This window comes from Lissotriton helveticus, chromosome 7, assembly GCF_964261635.1.
Source record: "Lissotriton helveticus chromosome 7, aLisHel1.1, whole genome shotgun sequence".
In the NCBI taxonomy this organism is placed as follows: domain Eukaryota; kingdom Metazoa; phylum Chordata; class Amphibia; order Caudata; family Salamandridae; genus Lissotriton; species Lissotriton helveticus.
In genome coordinates this window covers 1,177,382,465-1,177,401,336 of record NC_136068.1, presented here as the reverse complement: position 1 = coordinate 1,177,401,336, position 18,872 = coordinate 1,177,382,465, and the positions used below count along the sequence as shown (strand labels likewise).

The 18,872-nt window shown below is 43.6% G+C and overlaps 1 protein-coding gene across 1 annotated transcript in view; it reads right to left on the bottom strand.

The window, feature by feature from the left end:
• The window catches only part of CACNG4 (calcium voltage-gated channel auxiliary subunit gamma 4), a 631,992-nt gene that overhangs the window by 136,288 nt on the left and 476,832 nt on the right, over positions 1-18,872 (bottom strand). The window lies entirely within an intron of this gene.

Below are 18,872 nucleotides of genomic sequence, written 5' to 3'. Positions count from 1 at the left end.
ATGGGATTACTGCTGTCCTGTGACCTTTGTTGTCAGTATCAGTGCTTTAAGCAGGATGAAAAGGGTATACAGTCTCTAAAATGGGATTGGTCAAAGAGGGTACCCAGGAATCCTTTCCAAGAGGTGTGGCCTGTGTAGCAAAGGCCCAGATGTACAAATGCATTTAGTGGTCACAAACCCTGCAATTAGTAAATTGTACCGTTTGCGACCAGTGAGTGTGTTTTTTGAATGAACTAAACCCATATAGAGATTTGGTAACAGGTTACAGAATCGCTACATGTATTCAGCAAACCATAGGTATTTGGGAGGAGTGAGTGTAGCCTGCTGCTATTGGGGGCATGTGGGGAGAGAGATTTGCTTGAACCACCATTTAATCCCATTCAGAAAGTTCACTCAGTTAATGCACCAATGCAGCAATTTATCTGTAACACGTGGGTCACAAGTTTCAGTCCTAGTGAGATCTATCAGTTGTTTAATTCATTTACTTCAGAGATGTATTTATAGTTTGTTTCTAACGGGTTCAAAGTCTAATAAGATACCTCATTCCCAGAGGTGGACTGAGAGTGTGAGTTCAATATTACTAGAGTCCGACTGTTCAAAATAGACAACTTAAACATACTGCCCTAAAATACAATATCTCATTCACAATTACACCTATGTTTACCTTTAATGTTGTTTGTGGATGCCTTTGTCTACTATTTGCCACAAAGAAAGGGATACTTTAGTAAGACACATATGGGGCTATTCACAAAGGTAGGTTACACTTTTAGTAATTTACATATGTAATGTTACTACTTTTGGCTAATCCAAAAATTTATTACACGTACAAGTGCGACTTACTAGCAAAAAAAAAACAGTAATGAGTCTAGCCCACACTTGGCCAACGCTGGTAGTGCAGCACCATCTAATAGAAAATAATGGAGAACAGGTTCTCAAATGGAAACCCCATAGGAAATAATGTTAATTAAAATTAAATAATTTCAAATAGCAAAAAATATAAATAAATAACATTTAGGGCATTAGGATGGCGGGCGGATTGCCCCCACCGGTCCAGCGATTGGCCTGGCGGGGGTAATCCGCCCGCCATCCCTGTAGAAAAGGCCTCCTGCCATATTACTATGGCTGGGGGATCCGCGGCGGACGGAAAGACCGTCCGCCGCTTTTCCACCCGTTGACATGTCGACCGGGTGGAAAAGAATTCAATATGGTGGCAGTGACTTCCAGACACCGCCAGCCATATTAGAATGTGCCTTTGTGAATGCCTTTCCGTGGCGGCATTGCCGCCAGGGAAAGGCATGTGGAGTCTGCTTGGGGGGCCCGTTGCAGGCCACCATGGACTCTGGGGGGTGCACATGGGGGATACCTACACCCCTGCCTTTCAAAGAACAACGTGGCAGGCACCACGCGGTGCCTGTCATGTTGTGCTTTGAAAAGCACAACATGTATTTTTAGCATTGCGGCGGGCGGTGCTTACAGCACCGCCCGCCACAATGTTAAAAATACGGGATGCGCACGACACTGTGGCGGGCGCATCCTAATTGGCCCCACGGGACCCCCGCCCTTATGGCGGGCGGTCCCTTTTACCATGAGCATGGTCGGCAGACAAAGTCCGCCCGCCATCCTAATGATTCCTTAGTGTTCAAAATATATAAAAATAGTATCTAGGTTTAATTTAATTATAAAATATTTTAATAACGTTATGCTTTCAAAAAATAATGTAACAATACATTTTATTAAACCTTGGGAGGGGGATGGAAACCTCTTTAAGCTTCCTCCCGTTCAAAGTGGGCATAAGGTATAAATCTTTGACCTCAGACCAGAACTCTTCAGTACACTTATCGATCTGTAGACTCTCCCAGGGAGAAGGACTGCTGTGCTGCTGAAAAGGACCACCACTCTGCTGGACTGCGGATCTGAAGGACTGCTGCCCTGCTGTGCTGACCTGCGGCCCTCTTGCCCAGATGCGAAGGGCTGGACCTCCATCTCTAAACCCAGGACCACAGTGTGACTTCAAGGTCTAGTTGGCTGGCCTCCTGATCAGAAGTCTCAGGAACATAACAGGCTTCCAACAACATTGAACCCAGCACCTGTACCCTGCACGCTGTGAGTATCTTCGCAACTGCAACTTGTCAAAAGAGTGTGCCTTTGTTCCGGATTTCTCTTATCTCTGATCCACACTTTGGGGACCCTCCTGCACCCACAGGGTGTGTCTGTACTGCGACACTTTGCAAGTCCAAACGTTCAGTCAGGAGGTCCTGTATTTTTTAAAAACCTTTGACATGGCTGCGGCCACCGATTCGGATACTGTCACTTCAAACATGATGCTAAAATCTGTGTCCATAACATATGTTACTGTTGTTTCCTGCCTCACGACCCATGCTCTTCAGCCATGTCTTTGTGGAGGTGAGTGACAAAGGGGGACTAAAGATTATCAGTTTTCAGCAATGCAATCAGACACCACGGCCCTAGTTGCTGTTGAAACTTGCAGGGAGGGGAGAGATTGAAATGGGATAGCTCATGGGGGAGACTGCCCACTGGAGCTCTCCTCGATCCATGTGATGTGTAAAACCGGAAGCGTGGCCTTCTGCTGCAACATGTGCTGAGGCGGTGGCACCTGTCGCAGCATGACAGTAGCAAACCACAGTGGCACCCACACTGGCTACACGTCAAAGCAGGTGCTGCACAGTACCCAGAACGAGATGCCAACAGATTTTATTCCAGACTCAAAGATAAATATAACTACATTTATCAGTGAAACTTTAATCTAAGAAAACAAGAATGGCACTTATATCAGCTAACACAAGCAGCAAAGAATGAGGACTAGAGAATGACAACAATGTCCCCATCTGCTTCTTTATGGATGTTCATTTGTTTACTTTGATCACGTTTGTTGTAACTATCACACTGGAATGGTGGGTATTGTAGTTTTGACTTGCGGCTGTGAATTCCAAGAAAGTAACGTTTAATCTGAGCCTCTGTCAATGTAATAGAAACTTAAGAAAAGGCTATCTAGTTAAAAAGTTGCAAATTGCAGACGGCGTTCAAAGTTAAAAAATACATTTCTAAAAGTGAATTGGAAAACTTAAAAACCAATCCAATCCAAAAATTCTTTATTTCGGTCATATAGACCATAAAAGAGACAATAAAAACACACATACATTAAAATACACATCATATTTAAGAGAATTACATATTATAAAATGCTCCATCCCGGCATGGGGGTGATTTAAAACACTAAAAATTCAAGAGGGTTCAGCAGATCCTTTCTTTTTTCTGATCAACCATATAGCCATGAGAAATTTTGAGACAGCAAACACGATGTGACCCAGGGTACTAGTTTTCAAAATCCTATATGCCTGTGCATATTCTCTGAACCCTAGGTTTTTACAAAGTGGTGCTATCCAGCGTTTCCTAGGCCTTTGGTAGGCGAGGCACACGAATAAGATATGAAGATCATCTTCCAAGTGGGTTTTACAGCATGGGCAAAATTTATCGGCCGTGTTGGACCACTTGGATGTGAAGGTTTTAGTAGGCAGTGTGCCAAGCCTCCACTGGACAAAAAGTTTTCTGGCCAGGATGGGAAAAATAAAATCCATAAAAGGTTCGAAAATATATGAATTTTTGGATTCTAAAAATCGCAGAGTAAGGGTGCCACTGTGTTGTGCATTTACCAGAAGTGCAAGTGACCTGTCCTTGAAAATTTTTGACAGGGCTTTGCGCGAGATTGCTTGACAGCCTCGCGCTGGGTCCTCCCAAAGGTCATGGAGATTCATTGAAGTTAGTTCATTTCTAACAGAGACAAGCCAAGGAATTTTTCCACCATAATTAAGACTCATGACGTGCGTGAGGTCCTCCCTATAATGGTGCAGTTCGTTCGTGGACCAAAGCCTGTGCCAAAACTTCACTGGTTTGGACACAAGCTCCTCTGCAATAGGGGGTAGCCCCAGGTCCATTCTCAGGGGCAGCAGTGGCGTTGCACGCGGAAGGGTCAATAAACGCCTTAAGAAACTGTTTTCGACTGTAGACAAATCCCTCGCCGCTTTATGCCCCCAAAGTTCACAGCCATAAGTGGCCGCTGCCTTGGCCTGGGACCTATAGGTTTCGAGGGCCGGGCTCACAGGCTTAAAGGACGAAGAATTGGCCACCTTCAGAATTGCACCAGACAGTTGAGACAGTTTTACCCTTGAGCGTGCTATCTGGTGGTCCCAAGATAAGTGTTCCTGTAATGTTACCCCCAAATATATGAAGGTGGACACCCTCTCGAGGCTGGCCGTCCCCAGGGTAGGATTAGGTCTTGTTTTAGTGGGTGGATTAAAAATCATATACTTTGTCTTCTCTGTGTTTATCTCCAACCCGAGCTGAGCACAGAAAAGTCCAAATCCATCCAGGATCCTCTGAATCCCCATGGGGGATTTGGAAAGAAGGAGGGTATCGTCGGCAAACATAATTGCCGGTACCCTCCTTCCTGCCAGGCAAGGGGCGTCGTTGTTATTTACATTTTCCAGGTGGGAGATGACATGGTTGATGTACAAGCAAAACAGGGTTGGTGCCAGGACACAACCCTGCCTCACTCCTCGAGAGACGGGGAACCTTGATGACAATTTGCCATCCTTCCCACACCTGACCTGCGCATAGTTGTTCTCATGCAGCCTGACTAAGATGTTAAGTAGCTGGGGGGGAACTCCCAGCTTTTCCAGCACCTCCCAGAGCTTTCTGCGCGGGACTAGGTCAAAGGCTGACCTCAGGTCTACGAAAACCATGTACAGTCTTCCCCCCTCGATGATCACGGTCTTCCAGTAAAGGAGGACGAGGCGGAAGATCTGGTCCATGGTCGACGTATTCTTCCTGAAGCCAGCCTGCAGAGGACTCAAGATGTCATTGTCCTCTACCCAGTCTTGTAGATGGTTCAGAATGAGACGCGCAAAGAGCTTTTGGGGGACATCTATAAGACTAATTGGCCTGTAGTTAGTTGGATTTAGAGGGGAACCTTTCTTATGGATTGGGACAATTTCGGCCCCTAACCAAGAGGAAGGAACCGCCATACCTCCTAATATAGCGTTAAATAAAATGAGAAGGTACGGGGCCCAGATATCGGGATGGTACTTAAACAAATCCCCGGGAAGCTTGTCCAAACCCGGTGCCTTCCCCAAGGCCAGACACTCCAACGCTGTCTTCACCTCGCCTAGAGAGAATTCCAGGGGCGAGTCTGAGGGACATGGAAAATCCGTCGCCAACCCATCAGGCCATAGTGTAGTTGCATGGTATAATGCTCCAAAGTGGGCCTCCCACACAGAGGGGGCAATATTAGGCTCTACCGCAGGCGTGAGCACCCCAGTACCGTTATTTACCAGAGCCCAGAACTTCCTAGAATCTCTGCACTTCAGGGCTTCAAACAATTCCTGCCAGTGGTTCCAATCCCACTCAGCCCTAGCACTAGCCACCGCAGACTTGTACTCCCTCCTCAGGGTTGCAACCCTCTCCCTATCACTACCTTCTTTGATGGCTGAAAGTAGGTCGGATTTGATCTTTCTACAGGTGGGAGTGTACCAAGTCGCAGTACGGGTAGCTTTCCTTCTTGCGGGCACCACCGGGTTGAAGACATCAGCAAGGTCCCTGACCAAAGTCTGATGGATGCCGGAAAGTCTCTCATTATAGTCAGAGAGTCTGGGTTGACTAATTAGAGCATCCACCTCCTGAAGCATGGGGAGTGCTATACCATATAACTTATTCATGGCTTTTTCGTTATTGACCAACTTCCCCCATTTCACCCATCGTCTACTTGAGGTGAGGAGTATGTCCCTCTGGTCACCTCCTGCATCAGTGACTACCAACCCTACAGCGAAGGTTGGGTGCTGAATTTCCAAGAGGAGACAATTGTGGTCGCTATCTGTTCTAGATACCACTTTGAAGTCCTGCACTTTAGGCCATAAGGATATATCAATAAAAATATAATCCAACCTGGACTCGTGCCCCTTTCTATTAAATGTGCACACCGATGGAGTATCGGAGGGAGTGCGCCCATTGCACGCCCTCAGTGCAAAGTTCAAAGTAAGGGAGGTGAGTTGTATTGCCAGCGGGGACCACGCTTTAGGGTGGGGCGAGGAGGAGGGTGGGACACCCCAATAGTCATCCTCAGCTGTAAATGGTCCCTCCATTAGACCCTCGAGTGGTTCGAAATGGCAATTAAAGTCCCCTCCCATCACTATCTTCAGGTCTGCAGGTAGTTGACCTAGAAAGGATGAGAGTTCGACTAAGGTGGAAGATTCATTGCCCACAGCAACTGGTCGGGAGTAGACATTTACAATTGCCCAAGTCCCTTTACCAGGCCAAATGAGGCGAAGACACTGGATGTCCTGGGAGAGAGTATCCATACTCTCCACCTGACACCCAATGTGACTCGCCACCCAAATTGCCAACCCACCCGAAGGTCTCCCCCTACCATTCCATTTTGCCGGGATTTCGTATATGTCGTACCCCCTCATATGATGTGGTTCCCTTGCCCACGTTTCCTGTAGGAGAAGAATGTCACTCCCCTCGAGCAGGGTCTCCCACTCCGGGGTACCCACCTTATTCATAATACCCGCCACATTCCATGACAGGATAACTAGCCCTGGGCTTCGGGATTGCAGGGAAGCTTCACTTAGTGCTAGGCCTTGGGGTTGGGGGAGAGCTTCGCTTAGTGCCGGCACAGTATCGCCAGTGTGCATTGCCAAACCACCCAGCCCAGGTGAGGTAGGCTGCAGGATGGATGGTGCAGCACACTCCTCCTGTTGCAGTATAGGGACAGAGCTTGGGTAGAATGGTTCCTGTACTTGTTCTTGGGTACAACCCTCAGAGGCCCCCCCCTCATTGTAAAAAGCCTGGATCTTAACCTCAGCTACTGGGTGGAAAGAGTCCACCCCTCTAACTGAGATCACATGGGGGGATTTTACGGAATGTTTTGGTATAACTCCCCTTTGTGGTCAATCGACGTGGTCCAGGCAAGAAAATCTATTCTGGTGAACAAAGTTACCAAGGGCGGGGATTGGGTTGTGCTTGGGTCTGTACCGTGAGCCATCAATTGCAAAGCCCACTCTAGTCCAACTCTGCTCCCTCCCCGTGGGTAAGTTAGTCACTTGGGGATAGAAATCTGAGAGTGGCACTAGTTCTATATTAGACTTGTCCGGCCTTACCAGCCAGTTGCAGATGTAGGGAGCAACTAGTGGGCTTTTTAAGCTAATTATGACACAGTCCCCAACCCTATTCTTGGGAGTGACTCCAATCCATGGAATCCTTCTAACCATTAGGACGTCTCCTTTGATATTGGGGGGGAGGGGTCTGTTAATGTTGAGCCAACTAATTACCTTATTGCGAAGTGAGTCCTGCGGCTCTCTGGAACCACCAGTGAGCTCAGGAACACCCACCATTATTGCCGTATAGGGCACAGCCTCCGGGGGCAGATTAACCACTCTGCGCCTGGTATTGGGACTGGTAGTATGACCAGAAGGTGCATTAGTATCCCGCCCCACACTCCTTGGTTCAGGTGCTACTGGTGGCTTAGATCCTCTCGGCGCGGGGATAGGAGGCCTACGGGTTTGTGAGGGAGGAAGTGAGGGGGCATGGTTAGCTGTAGTTCCTGTTAGTACCCCGGTCTGGGACTGTATAGATGTTTCAACAGTAAGGTGACCGTTCCCCCCAGGTTCTCGAGGAGCCAGCTGCGCGCTTGCACCCAACCCCCCTCCAGAAGTGACTCGCGTGTGTGCATTTTCTATGGCCGTAAGTCTAGCATCTATAGAGTCTAATTTCATGGATAGTGGTTCCAGCAAGTTCTTAAAGATGACTGTGAGTGAACTAATTAGAGCGTCTGCAGGGTTAAAAGAGGGCCCCCCAAATATGAATGGCCCCAAACGCCCTGGTTCAGCTGTGGCACAAGGTGTGTCTGGTTGGTCAGACTCGAATCCCAGACCAGTACTATCAAAGGATGCCGACATATCCGTGCTGACATCCAGTGTTGGAGCAGTCGCGTCCACTTTAGCCCTTTTTGAGCCTGTTATCTCTCTTGACCTTTTCCTTTTCGGCGGGTGAGACCTTCGATAACCTGCAGGGTCTGTTGCCCGTAAGGCCTGGCCCTCCTCCGTTGGCTCGATTGATACCACACAGTTCACATACGAAGTGGTTTCCACTACACCGGAAGGACACAAATGCTGGCTGTCCCTTGATTGGGTTGTCGGGGTCCTGAGTTGTTGGAGCACTGACTCAATTGTCTCATCAATGCTGTACAGGAGTGAGAGGTGAGTGTTGTGAAGAATTATTGGAGTGCTGGCATCATTAGACGGAGAAACCAGAATTTCCTGGGACAGAATTTCAGTATTCGCCTCAAGCAGTGACTCTTTCACTGTGGAATTTTTCCTAGCCCCAGCGCTAGCCTTGGGGAAAAAAATTTCAAGAGTGTTAGCGTGCTGCAGGGCAGACTTACTCCGGGATCCTCTGGAAGCCATGATGGTATTTCAACAAGAAGAGCAAACTCAAATGCAAGGATAAAAACCGGAGAGGCCAGGAGTCAGAGAGGTGGCCCGGTCCGGTCTCTGCCGGCCTCTAACGGCCTAGAACGGCCCGCCCTTTGCCCGGGCTTAGCCCCGGGCTATGTCCCGCGCGCGTCCCGCGTGCGCGCTTACGGCAAAAGTTAAATAGGAGAGCTGGGGGCGGGAAGAGACACCAGGTGCGCTGGAATCACAAGGCGCTAGGCACCCTGGGTCTCGCAGTCCCGGCCCCAGCAGCGTCCACGTAGTCCCGGGTCCTCGTTGCTTCAGGATGCCAGGAGCGGGCAGGAAAGAGTCTTTAAGCACTTTTAAAGTGCGCCGTGCAAGTAAGAAATCCCTCTGAGGCTGCGAGCGGCACCCGCGGAGCGGGGGCCGCGAGCCTTAAAGCTGCAGTAAAGGGCGGAGAGCTGGGGGCGGGAAGAGACACCAGGTGCGCTGGAATCACAAGGCGCTAGGCACCCTGGGTCTCGCAGTCCCGGCCCCAGCAGCGTCCACGTAGTCCCGGGTCCTCGTTGCTTCAGGATGCCAGGAGCGGGCAGGAAAAAGTCTTTAAGCACTTTTAAAGTGCGCCGTGCAAGTAAGAAATCCCTCTGTGCCTGCCGCCTTCTGAGTTCATAATCTGGAATAAAACAAAGCAATTGACGTTCAGAGTAAAGTCAGGAATGAGTCACCCGAGAGTCAGACCACACGGGTGACCCTAGACAGCCCCAGGTATAGTTACCAGCCGCGCCCCACTCGGGTGTGAGTGATCCTCTCCATCACCCCCTCAGAGTCCCTTACTTAAAAACACAAATGATCCACACCAGAGGCGCAACTGTTTTCTGGTTCCAGTACCTCCTGGGGCCCCACTCTGCTTTTTCCTTACATTTGGATTCTACTTTTTACTGCCTTGGTGTGAGAATGCATTTTATGAATAGGAATATAAAGTAGGGTTACCAGAAGAAAAATGCCAGCCATGTGTTGTTTAAAGAGCCTGCAAAGGCTTTGTCTTGACACTAAATAGGGTTATGTGAAAAATAAAGCACCAATGTAATTTTCTGTGCTAATGTTTTCTTAGAGACTTTTCATTTGAACTTTAGAATAAGCACAAACACAAAAAAAACTTCAGTTTACTGAACACTCTTACTTTATTTAATAATATTTGCCCTACACGACCTGGGGTCTGCAGAAGGAACGGGCCATCAATGATGCAGAGTACCAGCTTCAAGAACTTTTTTGTCGGTGGTGGTGGTGGTAGGGGGCTCGACGTGTAAAAAGGTTTTGATGGATGGGCTCAGACGACAAAAGTTTGAAGACCTCTGCTCTACCCTCATCTCATCTTCAGCTCCAGCTCCTCCACAAAATTTAAATCTTTCTTGAAATATTTTCTTTTTGCATTCCCAAACTTCATTGAAAAGATGACTCTTCACAGCACAGCAGGCGGATAAATAGTAGAATGTATTCATCAGAAGACAGAGTGTAAGTCTGCTAGCAGTACCCCAGGGAAGCTGCAACTTTCAGGTAAGTTCCCCTAAAGGCAGTGGCACAGGGACCACCCGCCCCTCCCCCCCGCACCACCTCTCCCTAACTCCACACATGTTCGCAGATTTAGTGGTTGAGCAAATACATTCATTACTTATTTATGGGCCTCTTCCACCTGCAGACCAAATGCTCATAAATAATACTTTTAGGGACTACTATGACAAAGGGGTGTGGGCAATGGCTGACATGTACATTCAAGGAAATCGCAAAAGAGAAATAATGAAACTAGGTGGAAATAACAAGTTACAAATAGAACATTCATTTGCAAAGCAATAGTTCTCGCATTCACTCGAGTATGAGCTATTGGCATTGTAAATGACAATTCTTTTATTTATGTTTTGGGTTTTAAAACATAAATAAAAGGCAATGTCATTTACAATACTTATAGCTTAAACTCGCGTGAAAGCGAGACCTATTGAATTTCAAATGCTTGTTTCTTATTGTCTCCATTTTTACCCTTCCACTCCCTGCCGAAAAACGTGAAGAGCAGCTAATTTTCTCAACAGAATAAAATGTCCATTGTTCAGTCACTTACAATTACAAATCCATGCAGATTTGGATTCATTAATAAGCGCGAAATTGCAATCACATATTTCTATGAAGATAAAGTATAAGCTCACTGCATATTTAAAAATCTACATGTTTTCAGCCACATACACTCTTCATAGTTAAATATAGGCACAAAAAATTGCTGGGATAAAAGAATCTCATTTTATTATTCAGCAATGGAGCATATGGAGAGTACACAGCCAAGCCAAAGTTGCAAGGCTTTGAGTGTCAAACTATGCTATTTGGTAGTTTCGGACTCCGTGCGATCAAAAGCATTAAAAGTTGATGATCTGATCATGCCATGTTGTACTTTGAAACGCAGGGGGGTACCCATGTGCACCCCCCCTTCACCCTGGGGGCCCGCAATGGGCCCCCAAAGCAAAGACCGTATACCTTTCCGTGGCGGCATTGCCGTCTAGGAAAGGCATTCCCCAAAGCCCATCCTAATATGGCTGGCGGTGTCTGATAGACACCGCCACCATATTAGACCATTTCCGCCACGGTCGCAAGGCGACCGCGGCGGAAAAGCGGCGGACAGTCTTCCTGTCCGCCACGGACACCCCAGCCATCCTAATGTGGCGGGGGGTCATTTGAGTGAGGATGGCAGACGGAGTGCCCCCGCCGGGCCGGTGGTGGCTACCGCCAGCCTGGCGGGGGCAATTCGTCCGCCATCCTAATCGACCCCTAAATCCGTTTTCCGTTTTCAGTGTATGCGCTGTTTCTGGCTTTCTGTCATATTTCGAATCAGTGTCCATCTAGCATATTTAACATAGACAGTTCTTTTAAACACATCTCAACCCACAGCAACATTGTCTTTCCCGTATACATAATGTGAACTGTGACAATGGTAGGCAACAGAGAACAAATTGCAACAAGTCTATAAACGCACTAACATACGGTATAAATGTAAATGCACACGATGAGCACTCAAAATATTTCTTAAAATATTAAAATGTAAATAATGAAATAACCAAAATAAATTATACAGAATTCCTTTTAACCATCCTGCAAATTTGGAGCAGACAGTAAATGCTTTCAAAGAGAAACTATTGCTACTCACATGAACTGGATGTACCAATCCTTATTTTGGCGACAACACTTCTGTATTTCTTGATGCAGCAATTTAAAATATTTACTACCAGACAGTACCAAATTTTGGAGTTGGAGTGCCTTTACAGCAGGGCTCAAGTCGGAGTACCACGTGGGTGGACGGCGTCCCCATACTTATTTTATCAGGTGGACGTCGTCACCCCTGCCCAACAGCTTCACCAACATGAAGGACCTGTATGGAAAGATTGTCGAGGCTTTCAAGATTCCTGGAGGTTCTTGGAGGTGCGTATACCTTTACCACTAAGTATTGTGGGTTATGGATTACACTGGGAAGGAGCATGGCAGCCGCCAGGGGGCACATGGTGGTAGTGGGTGTACTAGGCTACAAGAAGGCCCCTTAGGAAAGAGTGAACTGTGGCCAATGGCCAGCGCCTGATTTGGTGAATGTACTGTAGATTTTGGGAGAGCTGAATTGTAGCTGAATTGTACCTGCCCCCATCGCTGTGTAACCTTGCCGGGTCGATTCACAGAGCTTTTCACAGAATTGCTCCCAAAAACACACAGAGAATGAAGCTACATTCCACAGTGTGTTAACGTGGCCCCCCAAGTGAAGCGGGTCTCCCTGTAATAAGAAGGGACTACCTTTCATGACGTCACTTCCTGTCGTGACGTCACTTCCTGTGACACCACCTAACTTGGAGCGTCCCCCCACTTCTTTTTTTAGGACTTGTGCTCTGCTTAACAGCTCCATGAAATATGATCAGCAGCTGCAAAGTGGAACTACGCAGCATGCACTGAAAATCGGTCGCCAGCATGGTTTCGGAGGTGCAATCCCTCCCAACCCCAGACTCACTGGCCTTGCTTGCCGTCCCTCCCTTCCAATGAGGCACAAATATCCGGAATACGGGAAAATACCACAATCAATTCACACAACGTGCAGCGGCACTGGCAACAGCAATATTGAGAACAGGGCACGGACTTCACTGTGTGATGCCCGTTCTGGCGGCTGTGTTAATAGGCATGGGACTGTTCCGTCCTGGTTTTGGGCCACCTCGCAAGAAGTGATCGCATTTCTCATTATTAGCATAACTGAAGATGAAGGTGTCAAACTTCTGAACTACGCTGCTCAGGTGCTCTGTCTCCCATGTTAACAAACACTAGCAGCTCGCAGGCAAATCTCACATTCACGGCGTGCAAGAGTGCGTGATGTCGTATCTTTTTATTAATTGAGCTGCAGACGTGTCCTGGCAGGGCTGCTCAAATCTAGTCCGCCCCTGGCTGCAATCCTCCACACAATAAATTCTAGGGCTTTCTTGGCATGATTGCTTAGACTTGCCTGCTTCTGGTTTTGGAGCGAATGTTCAAGGTGCTTACTGATGCTCGTACATAAAGCAGGAAATAAAGCAAGTAGTCCATAAGGTAAGAATTAACCAGCTACAGCGTAAGTAAGCTGTAGTTGGTCGGTGCTGCTAGGCAAAACCGGAAATGATGTATCGGGACAAGGAACCAATAAGGAGCCAGGAAAGAAGAGTAGGGGAGGAATTAAATAATCCCAAGCAGCAGGCGGGATTACACTCAGTATAGTGTTTACACCAGGTCTTGCGACAGCGCATGCGCTTTCTAGGCTCGACCTAAAAAGTGAGCTTGTGAAAAAAAAGAGAGAAAGAAAAAATAAGTATGAGAAATAAAGGTGGACAGGCAAAAAGAGTACGAAAAAAGAACGAGAGGAGAAAGGAAACGTGACAGGAAAGAAGAAGGAAAAGATGGAAGATAGGAAGAAAGAGTGAAATAAAGAAATGGTAAAAGTGAGTGCATGGAAGAATGGGGGGTGACAAAAGGAATAGATGGAAGCGTGAAAGAAGGAATGGAAGAATTAACAGATCAATCGGTGAAAAGGTTCTTAGAATGAAACATGAAAGAATAGACAGATGAATGAAAGGATGAAGGAAGGAAGAGTGAAAGTAACAAATGGTTAATGAGTGCATGGAAGGATGGGAGGGTCAAAGGAAGAAAAGATGGAAGCGTAAGAGAATGAATGGAAAAGTGTAAGGATCAATAGGGGCATAGAAGGAAGCATGGAAGAATAAGCAGATGGGTAAAAGACTGGATGAAGCAAGAGTGAAAGGAAGGAATGGTGAACGAAAGAGTGCAAGAAAGTATGAAAGGGTGAAAGGAAGAATAGTGTGAAAGAATGAATGGGAGAGTGAAAGGATCACTAGGTGCAAGGGTTCATAGAATAAAGCATGGAAGAATAGACAGATGAATAAAAGGATGGAGGAAGGAAAAGTAAAAGGATGTATTGGTAGAAAAATAGATGGCTGCAAATGTGAAGGCAAGGAGATGTAGGTGTATAAATAGGTGGAAATGTGAAAGGATGGATGTATAGAAAGATGGAAGGAGGATGAAAGGGAGATAGTGTTCCAAGAAAGGTTGGTTTGCTCTTTTCACATGCTCGTGTGATTAGAGATACAGTTCAAGTGGGGTGTATTTTAATTTTCTGGCCACTCCCTTGCTTTAAGGGAAACATGCACACATGGAACACAACCCATGTAATATAAAACATTACACAACACACTAAGAAAGAACAACATGTGTGTCATGTACTGAGTTTGGTAATGAGACAGAAAATCGAGTAAAACAAATCCGAACTACATTAATATTGAGTTGGAAATATTGTGGAATGGAAATATTGAGGGCAAGAATATCATTGTCCAGAATGTCGATTTGAAAGTAAGTAATGTTGACTTTAATTATTATCGTCTGCAAAAATATAGTTGTTTGAAATATTGATTTTTTAATTAGTGTTATGTTTTTTAGTATATATTTTAAATAGATGTCATGTATTTTTTCTGTATAAGTATTGTTTGTTTTTTAATTTATGTGTTAAATTTCTGGTAGTTATTACATTTAATTTACTTACATTTTGCGTCTTTTAGTTCCTTAGCGGGTTGTTAGTTTATAGGGGAATAGGGTGGGAAGTAATTTAATTATAATAAATTATTTATAATTTTTATTCAATTATATTTATTTAATTGATATTTAATAGCGTTAATTGTGCTTTTAATTTTTGGGGGATACATTTTATGCGTGGGTTTTGGGGTTTATAGGGGTAAAAGATGGGAAGTAATTTGTTTTCAATTATTTAATAATTAGTTGGTAATTAATATTTATTAATTAATTGATAATTTATTATGGTAATTGTGTATTTTTTAGGTGCGGGTTGTGGGGTTAATAGGGGCAAAGGGTGAGAATTATTTTATGTTTAATAAATTAATAATTAGCTGCTAATTAATTGTAATTAATTGACAATTAATTATGTTAATCATTCAATTACATTTTTTAGGGTGTGGGTTTGAGGTTTATAGGGGTAAAGGGTGGGGAGTAAAATAATTGTACTTAATTTATAATTAGTTGTCAAATACTATTAGTTATTTAATTAAAAAATAATTTTAATTATGTAATTAATCTTTTTAAAGTTCAATTTTAGGCGCAGGGTGTGTGGAGTATAGGGATAAAAGGTGGGAAGTTAATTCATTTTTATAAATTATAATTTGCTATTTAATTAATCATATTTTTTTAATTGATAATTAATGTTAACTGGGCAAATACATGATTTATTTTATATTTTAGATGTGGGTTCTGGGTTTTATTGGGGTATGGGGTGGGAAGTAAATCAATTTTAAGCAATTAATACTTTTTTTTAAATGAATACTAATGAATAATTTGAAAATTAACTGTGTTGTGTGTTTTGTGGGGGGGGATATTTTGGGAAGTACATTCATTATAAATAAGTAATCATGAATATTTAATTAATGAACATTAATTTGTTGAATATTTATATTAATAGAATACATAATTTATTAGGTGCTGGTTGTGGATGTTGTGGTATTATATGGTGGGAAGTAACTAAACTAAATGTATGTAATAATTAATGTTTTTTAATAAATAATTTCTAAATAAAATATTTATTTGTATGAAAACTATGTTTGCATTTTATTTATAATAATATTTGTAGGTATTTGTGATATGTATTTAACATTATAAAATGTTTTTTATGTTTTGACATTTTTAAATATATATATATTTTTCCAATATATTTATATATTTTTGTATTTACTTTGTTTTTAAAATATTTTTATTTTGTTTGTTTCTAATGTTGAACTGGCTTGCATGGGAATAGTAAATTGTACCCTTCTGCTATCCAACACTGTCCCTACTGTTGCATTTACTGGAGTGGGAATAGTAGGTGTTACCCCTCTGCAATCCAACACTTTCCCTACTGGTGTACTGACTTGAGTGGGAATAGTAAATTGTACCCCTCAGCACTCGAACACTTTCCCTACTGTTGTACTGACTGGAGTGAGAATAGTGCATTTTACCACTCCACAATCCAACACTTTGCCTACTGTTGCACTGACTGGAAGGGGAATAGTCAATTTTACCCCTCCACAATCCAGCACTGTCCCTACTGTTGCACTGACTGGAATGGGAATAGTCAATTTTACCCCTCCGCAATACAACACTTTTCCTACTGTTGCACTGACTGGAGTGGGAATTGCTTTTTTATTGTTAATTATAAATTGTATTGTTGTTTTAAGTGTAGTGGGAATGGCAGATTGCATTATTTTGTAATGTTATATTTTTTTTACTTAGTGTAGTTAGAATAATAAATCTTATTTTTGTGTGGTCTAAAATATTTTGTTACTGTTGTGTTGTTTTAGGTGGAAGTAATTATGTTTATATTTAGTCAGTGGAAAAATGTTTCCTTTTTAAAGTGATGGGAAATGTATATATATTTATTTTAATTTGTGATCATTTTTTTTATGTTGCAATTTATATAATTACGTGTTTGATTTATTATAATAATATTATTATAATTTGCAATATTTATTGTTTGCAACTTATTTTTAATTACATTGTAAAATAGGTGTGTTTAATTTTTATTTTAAATTAGATTGATTCCCTTTTTTAATATTTTATGTTTTTGGTATATTTAAATATGTTTACATATATTTTTGATAATATTATATTATTTAAGTTTTTGTAAATTGTAATATTAATTAAAATAATAGTTAATATTTTGTATATATGCATAATTTAACGAATGATTGGGATATATATATATATATATATATGTGCTTACATTTTTCAAAAGAAGTTTATTTGTTCAAAAATACATTTAATTATATATTTTTTAATAAATTAAAGTTATTACTCAATTTATGTTTATTTTTATATTTAAATTATATATATTTCTAATTCGATATTTAATACAACTATATTATCGTAAACTATATATTTTTTGTACTTACCTGTTTAAGTATAGGGAGTCGATATTTCTGCAATCTATATTTTTACCTCGATATTTTTTACCTGTGTATTTTTGTGGTTGATATTCTGTCAGTGAACCCTGAGGTTTTTCACAACTGTAAATCTCTTTAGCAAGGTGTTTTTTCTTTAGATATGTACTAATTCCCTCCTCTAACATAGCACCCATCATGCATCTGGTAGAGATCTGAATATGTTGCAGCCCTCATGCAAGTGTGCTGAGTATTGGTACTCTCCTTCAGCAGACGCGCTGGTTCTAAAAATGGGAAAAAATTAGCAAAAATTTGAACTAATACTATGGGGATTTGATGAGTAACAGACACTTTAAAGTACTGATGTAGATGCTGCTGTGTGAAATTATGTGACATTTTGGATTTTAAAAAAACATAACGCTTGTTGTAAGGTGATTTACATTTATCAAGGAGTTTCTTGAGCCAGTCGCGGCCGGCATGACTCGCGGGTGGGGGGCGCAGGGGTCAAGCGGGGAGGGGTCGCGCGGGTCTGAGGTGTTAATTTAATCAAATAAAAATAAAATAAAACTTACCTTCGGCTCCGGTCCTGCGTCGCATCTCCTGCTCTCTCTCTCTACTCACAGGAAGCAGATGCAGGCAGCCTCCCTCTCCTCCCCTAAGCCAATCACAACGCTGCAATGGCAGCATTGTGATTGGCTAGGACGCCGTCCATACAGGTGTCTACGGGGAGTCCGTTTTCTCCATGCAGGCTGCATGCAGCCTGCATGGTGAAAACGGGAGACTGTCATGACTGGTTTGGTCGGCCCTAGGGCCGACCAAACAGTCAGCGCCCATAACATTGGGCTAGCCACTCCTCCCCGACCCGCCCACTCACCTACCCCCCACGAAAACCCTTCTTCTGCTTTCTTGTAGTGCGAGAAGCAGAAATATAAAATGGAATTTATACCATTTTATGTTTCTTCTTCTTGCACTGCTAGAAAGCTGTGGGGCGACGCTCCTCCACCCACGTGGAGTAGCCACACTTGTCTTGAGCTAAAAGAGGAATTGGCCAACTTGGGGAACGTGGATCTTTATAAGGGCCCCAGCATCCTCCCTCGCGCCCTTCATCCCTTCTCCCCTTTGGGACTGGTTTAGTGTTTGATATCAGACTATCTGTTACCACCCAACTCTAAACCAGGCAGGCATTTCCCTCTGATTCACAATACAATCCAGTACCAGACGAGTAGAGTACATGTAACATTTGTTTTGTGGAAATAAATGCAGATTATAATTTGATGTTGCTAACTTTGTTGAGCAGTTTATTTAAGTCACATTCAAGGCTGGTCTGTTAGTTTAAGGCAGATGGTAACAAGGTGAAAGGTTTCTGGTATGATGAAGTGGAGTACGAAGAAGAGATGTTTAGATTCCTGTGAGGATGGTGAGTCGAAGGCTCTCCGTAGAGAGTCAGAGGTTTAGGTTACCTGTGATACTGCGATGGAAGAGAGTGCCATGGGCCAGGATGGTTTGTTTCAACCACATGGGTCAAAGTCTGAAAGAGAGAGTTGAGTACCATCCATGACATCACTGGAAGAAGGCTTGAACCTGAAGGAAAGGTGTATAATTTGTGTATTTCTGATACTTCCCTGGACAGGGGGGTAGAATCCTCCGACACTCCTATGGATGAAGGGTGTGAACCCAAAGGTGGGGTATCTTGTAAGGGTTTCCTGAAAGTTCTGAGGATACACAGGACGAACCCGAGGGAAAGCCATCCAACAATCCCGCATCGAAGAGAAGACGGAGACCCCCTAAATGGAAAGACGATTTTGTGTGTGAAAAATTAGGAATCATAGCCATTTCTGTTTCTAGATACCTTGGTTGTGGGGATTTGACAATGTTTGATTCCATTTCCATTTTATTTTAAATTGTGTCTTACTTTTCTTTAAAGGAATGTAAG